At 32.6% G+C, this 6,503-nt stretch overlaps 1 long non-coding RNA gene across 1 annotated transcript; it reads left to right on the forward strand.

Moving 5' to 3' along the window:
* The first annotated feature begins 1,380 nt into the window (after positions 1–1,380).
* On the forward strand, positions 1,381–3,632 carry LOC142170802 (uncharacterized). Its single transcript, XR_012700383.1, has 2 exons — positions 1,381–2,160; positions 3,448–3,632. It is a non-coding gene; the product is annotated as an uncharacterized LOC142170802 (long non-coding RNA).
* The last annotated feature ends 2,871 nt before the right edge of the window (positions 3,633–6,503 follow it).

A 6,503-nucleotide genomic window follows, 5' to 3' on the forward strand; every position in this document is an offset into this window, starting at 1 on the left:
TGTATTTGAATTATTTTTCTACTCAAATAATATATTTTAATTGATTTTTCGTGTAATATCAACAACTAAGAAATTATTTAAGAATATAAATGTGTGACAAAGAGAGAAAAAATGGTTGGTAAAAGTCAATATCAATAATGATTCTGCATATATAAAGATCTAAAAAGTTAAATGTTAGATCTTCTTTTTACTCTTTGAAAATAATATTTATGGTGGATAAAATTATAATTATGATTAAATCTTTAACTAATAGTAAGAATCTTAACAAACATAAAATAAATTATTTGTTATGTTATACACCAAACAATAAAATCTTTCAATTAATTATTTAGCAAGAGAAACCAATTTAATTATTTTTTAAATTCATCATATGAGTATAATTATTGTTCAATTTTAAAAAAATCTTAAGGTACATAACTTTATTCCATAAAAAGAGCGTTATAGATTAAAAATTAGATCACAAACTAAAAAATGTTAGTATAGTATTAAGAATCAAACGACCACACAATTATCTGTTGAAGCATAATCAAAGCTAACTCCAGAACAAGAACAAACTTTCAAAACTATATTATAAAGAGTCGACTCTGGTATAGCGGAATTATCCTTTGTAGATGTCTCCGACGGAATCGAGATAATATTTCTATGTCATGCATTACTTGAAAATGTCAATCAAGAGGCATGATACTGTTAGCAAAATAACAAATGGTGTACCAACAATAATTTTATTATGAGGTCACTCACTTTAGATTTGATATACCTTTTCAAACAATTGAAATAACCATCACAAATATGTAAGCACGTGATTTTTGCCCTATATGAGAATTACTCCCAAAAAATCCAAAATAAAATAATTTTTCTTTGTGTGCAATTTTTGAATTTTCGTGGCAGTTTTGGATAATTATTTGTATTTTTTGTCTCTGCGTGTTTATTTGTTATATTTGTAAAAAATATAAAAATATGTCGCATTTGCATTTAATATTTAATTCTACAGTTAGGAGTAATTAAGTTTGTTTTACAAAATGAAAAAAAAATCATAAAAATATGTATTTTGCATTTTTAGCATTTAACGTCTAAATTGGGTGATTTTATCGTTAATTGCTATTTAATTATGTGTTAATTGTTATTAGGAGTTAATTAGTATTTTTGAGATAATTTCGGGTTTTATAATTTAATCTTAGCATTTTTAGATTTATTAGTTAGGAAATTGAATAAATAGAAAAGAACAAAAATAGAAGAAAACCGGTTTGGGCCTTTTCTTCAAATTTAAACCACAAGCCCAAAAGAAACAAACCCATATCGGGTCAACCCGATCCGGTCTGCCCCATAACCCCAAAGATCCAGCTCCCCCTCTTCATTTTTCATTTTTTCATTTTTCCCAAAACAAAAAAACCCCCAAACCCTAAAAACACCTATCCGCCCTCCCCCTCTCTTCTTCTCCAAAACTCCAAAACACACACATCCATGGCAGCTCGCCCATGGCTGCCATCGTCCAACGACAGCCATATCGCCTCAAACAACCCCAGCATCACCCCTTCATCGAGTTTCGTCTTCGTCGTCGAGCTCCATCGAGCTTCGTCTTTGTCGTCAAGCTCGAGCTCCCATGGCGGCTTTCTTTCTCGACGACCAGCTTCAACCATCCAACCAACCCCCTGCTTCATCGTCCCCAAACGACCTCACATCCATGGTTGCCTTTCTGCATCTCCTTCCCTATCGTTCCTACGTAAAGCAGCACTGATGCTGCTGCTGCCGCTTCACTCATCGACGACCAACAGCCATGGATGTGAGGTCTTCATCGTCACCACCCTCCAGCTCCACCATCGTCCAACGACCAGCTCCATCGACGACCTCCCCCTTTCGCTTCGTTTTCACGTCACAACACACACACACACATAGATCCACAGTCTGTCGACGCCTCGCGTCCAAACGATCACCATCTCCATCTCCGAGCAGCCATGAACGAGCGACGCAACGACAGTCAATCCGTCGAGTTGCATTCAGCTGAATGAACTAGTGTGCTTCGTCCAATTTTTGTCATCGCCAAACACCCCTCCATCGAGCCTCGTCTATATTTAAGTTTCCGGGCAGATTCGAGTTATTTTGGTGCGATAATTATTTCCGGGAAGATTTGTTTCCGTTCGAGTTCGTCGTTGTTCCGATCCGGTTAGTTGGTTTAAGTTTCATTTCTGTCCGTATTTTGTTTTGATATTCTCGGATCTGAAATTAGTAGATGTTTGACTCTTGTTTTTGTTCGTGTTTATCGTTTCTTGATTATTGCTTCAGGTTGTTTTATTTGTTATTGTTTATTTTTTTTAATAAAGAAACTGTTAGTTTAATTATAACGTCGTTAGATTTAAGTTGAAGTTCAATTAATTATTTCTTCAGTTTATTTTTATTCGTTTAAAAGGATTTAGTTTTAATATAGAAATATGTCGATTTGATAACTTGAATCCTTCGTCTTGACTGTAATATTGTTAGATCTAGTTTGAGGATCAATTGGTTATTTAATTTAGTGATTTGAATCTGTTTATTTGTTCCGTTTAAGCTTAATTTGAATTGAAAAAAAATTGAATATGTTTGTTTGTTATTGTTGTTGAATCTGAAAATAGGATGTTGTTTAAAAATATTGTTCAGTTAAAATAATTCCGGTTGTTTCTTTGTTGTTCATCGTTTAATTTGAATTTGTTGATTGAATTTGATTAAGGATTGGTTATAGCTGCTATATTTTGGTTAATTGATTAGGTGAATTGGTTGTAGCTGTTAATTGGATTTTAGTTTTTAGATAATGTTTGAAGTTTGAACAGATTTTTGAATCAGGGCAGCAACAGTAGTTTTAGGGGTAATACGGGAATTAATCAATTGCAGATTTATTTAATTTGAAGTGCTTCGTCCACTAGGCATTAATAGTATTAAAATATTATAGTGGGGACAAGACATATGGTAGTGGAGGACAAGACATAATGATGTAAAGTAAAAAGAGGGGGTTAATGATGATGTCTTCTTTGACCATTCAAAAAGAGGGGAACCGTGAGGTCCGTGTTGACTACTTTTACTTAAGTAAAAATCAGACATAGTATAGGTAATAATAAAAGGTTAAAAGTTATACATAGTAGAAGAATATTGGGAAAAAAAAGGAGGGAAAAAGAAAAAGGTAGTCTGGCTTTGGGTATAAGAGGACTCATTTAACACTTGAAAAAAAAGAAGAAGAAGAACAGAGAGAGAGAACAAAAACTGAAAAAAAAATCTTCTACTTTCCTTCATTGATTGAAATCAACATTAATTGCTATTGTTTTCATCGAAGTTTGAAGCTTCTTTCTTGGGCTACTACTCCACCGGTTTGCAAACTCTGTTACTGGTCTATTCCTGTGTTGCTGGACTGTTTGTTGCTGTGCTATATTGTTACTACTGCTGCTGATTCTCATCTTCCTCTTCTCTTGTATTCAATACCAGGTACATGACTGTAACCTTGTCGATATTGTAAGCTGGAAAATGTGAAAGCATGAATACACATAAAGAATGGAACTTTGAAGTTTTAATTTCGCTTTTTCTTCTCTTTTACTGATTGTATTTAGGCTATTTCATGTATTACTGTTTAACAATTGGAATAAGAGGAAAATAACATAAGTTGGTCTTTAGTGAATAAGCTTGGCAAAACGGGTTAATTTACTAACTATGAAGGTTTTAATATGGTTAACAGTAGGTTAATCATGAGTGGGTAGCTAAATTTAGTTAAGGCTAAACAAGACTAGATAATATTTAAGTTTAATAAACTTTCTAATAAGCTTTAGTAATTATGGTTAAATCTAGTTTCAAATGGTTGTGAATAATTAATTTCAATAGTTTTTTTATATATAACAATGCGAGCTTCAATCTAGCTATATTTGATTTCTTTTGAATATTAGTTATCAAATTTCTTATTTTATTTATAATTTCAAATTTTCTTTTTTTTTTAGTAAAATTCCTTTCCATTAATATTTGTCTTAATCTAGCAATTAGTATTTTACGTTTTCTTAATTTTTTTTTTCTTGAAAGCTCCTAATGAATTAGGATTTTCTTTCTTTATTTTAGAGACTAATTTTAATAGAAAAATGTAGTCATTTTAGGATTGACCATTGTCAAAATAAATGAGATGAGCCTCGCCTAGTAAAACGTATAGATTGCGGGGCCCTCACAAATGTATGTATTAATTACTTAGAACTCGGGATCGTCCGCTTAGCTAAATTCACGGCTTTTTCCAAAAATAACCACGCGCTAGTCGTTTTAGGCACGCATTCTAATAATCTTACCTTCTTAAACTCGGGTGTGCATTTCATGCGACCCAAATCCAAATCCCAAAACATTGAATAAAATGTGTTCCGGATTGCGGGTGCATTTCATGTGACGCAATCCAAAGACATGTTTTAAACGATGTTCACATTCTTATAAAAAATAAAATAATAATAATAATAAAAGCGGCTAAAAGTTAAAATTTGCACACAAGTTATAACATGTATTAAAATCAGATATTTAGTCATTATAACAATTTAAGCGACCGTGCTAGAATCACGGGATTCGGGGGTGCCTAACACCTTCCCTCGGGTCAACAGAATTCCTTACTTAGAATTTCTGGTTCGCAGACTTCATTTGGAAAGTCGAATATTTTCCTCGAATTGGGATTCAAGATAAACCGGTGACTTGGGACACCAAAAGCCAAACCTTTCCCAAGTGGCGACTCTGAATTAAATAAATAATCCCATTTCGAATATTGTCACTTGAATTGGAAAAACTCCTTCACGCATTTATCCTTTGGGGTAGGCGCGCAAAAAGGAGGTGTGACAGCTTTGGCGACTCTGCTGGGGAACCAAACCCAGAACTTCGGTTCAGGGTTCAAGAATTCGAGCTTAGAATAACTGTTATAGTTGGCTTGTTTTATCTGATTTTTACATGATTGAGCCTAAATGTGCTAACTAAATGCTTTTACCTCTTTGATATTTTGTGAACTGTATATAAACTGTGCCGAAACCCATCTCCTCTCTGAGTCTTCTAAATCATGAAGAAGGGTGCACTTCGTGTGACTTCTTTTCTGTTCAGAGTCAATCCCATTTTTGGAACGAGGTTCAGATAAGTTGCAAAGCCGGGTTGAGCTTCTGTATCCCCGGTACGCTGCCCCCCTCGGCTCGAGCTGTCCGCTCGGGTAAGCCAGGTCTAGAACAAACACCCAGGTTCTAAACCTAGAATAACTCAACTTCATGCCGGATCCCTAGTAGGAACGTTTATCTGCATCATGTGCATTTTTGACTTAGGGGACTCAACACAGGGGTTGGGTCCGTCTAGGAATAGCAACCTGAAACAGAAAAGACCATCCTGATGCATCCTACTTACTGCTTGTGCATTTTGTTTGCTTTGGACTTGCATGCTGACCGGTTTTGGATATTGGGAAAATTTGAAAAAACAAGAGAGAAAGAAAAATAGCAGTGTATAGGGTTAATCTTCTGCTTTGAAAAATAACAATGTCCAAATAGTGTCGAAACTCTGCCAAATTTTTTTTTTTTAAAATATTTTTATTTTTAATAGTTTATTTTACTAAAAGCAAAGGAAAAACAGAAAAAGATTCTTTATTTTGGGAAATTGTTCGCAGAAAAAGAAAAAGAAAAGAGTCTTTATTTTAGTTTGGGAATAGGTTGTTTTATTGTTTGTTGAAAATGAAAAGAAAAAAAAGAGAGTCGTTATTCTGTCTTGTTTTCAAAAAATAGAAAAGGAAAATAGTTTGTCTTTCCATGAAAAATGAAAATGAAAAAGAGTCTTGTTTTTTTTTTTAAAAAAAAATATAGTTTGTTTTATTACCGAACTACGCGGGTCTGATTCTCACCGGATGTGAGATACGTAGGAAAACCCCATCGGTTCCGACCCCAATTTTCAAAAAAATAATCCAAAAATATTTTTTTTTTCAGTAGTTTTTTAAACTCAAAAAATGGTTTCCTTCTTTCTAATATCTTTCATACGAAAAAAAAATCAATAAAAATCAAAATCTAAAATACGGGTTTCCTTCATTCTGAAGTATTTTTTTTAAAAAACAAAATCCAAAAAATATCAGAAACAAAAATCCAAAAAATTGCTCTTTAGCTGTGTTTATTTTGTAAATATCCATAAAAACTTTGAAAATATGAGTCCAAAAATATTTTCGCTTTTCTTTAGAAGTGCTTTTGTAAATAAATAAAAAACTCAAAAATCCAAAATATTTTCTTAAAAGTGCCTCTTTCAAAATTAAGAGGCGACAATCAAAATCCAAAGAAAATATTTTATTTCTTATTTAGAAAAAGAGAGAACAAATGAAAATTCAAACAAAAATAATTTTTTTTACTTCTAAAATTCTCAAAGTCCCAATCAAAAGAAAAGGAATTTTTAGAAGTCTTTCTTTCAAAAAATAAAAAATAGAGTCATATTCAAAAATCCAAAAAATATCCTTTTCTTCTTTTAAAGCATTTTTTTTAGAAAAATCCAAAAGAAACAAAAATCCAAAAAAAAAC

The sequence above is a fragment of the Nicotiana tabacum genome, chromosome 16 (genome assembly GCF_000715075.1).
Source record: "Nicotiana tabacum cultivar K326 chromosome 16, ASM71507v2, whole genome shotgun sequence".
Lineage (NCBI taxonomy): Eukaryota > Viridiplantae > Streptophyta > Magnoliopsida > Solanales > Solanaceae > Nicotiana > Nicotiana tabacum.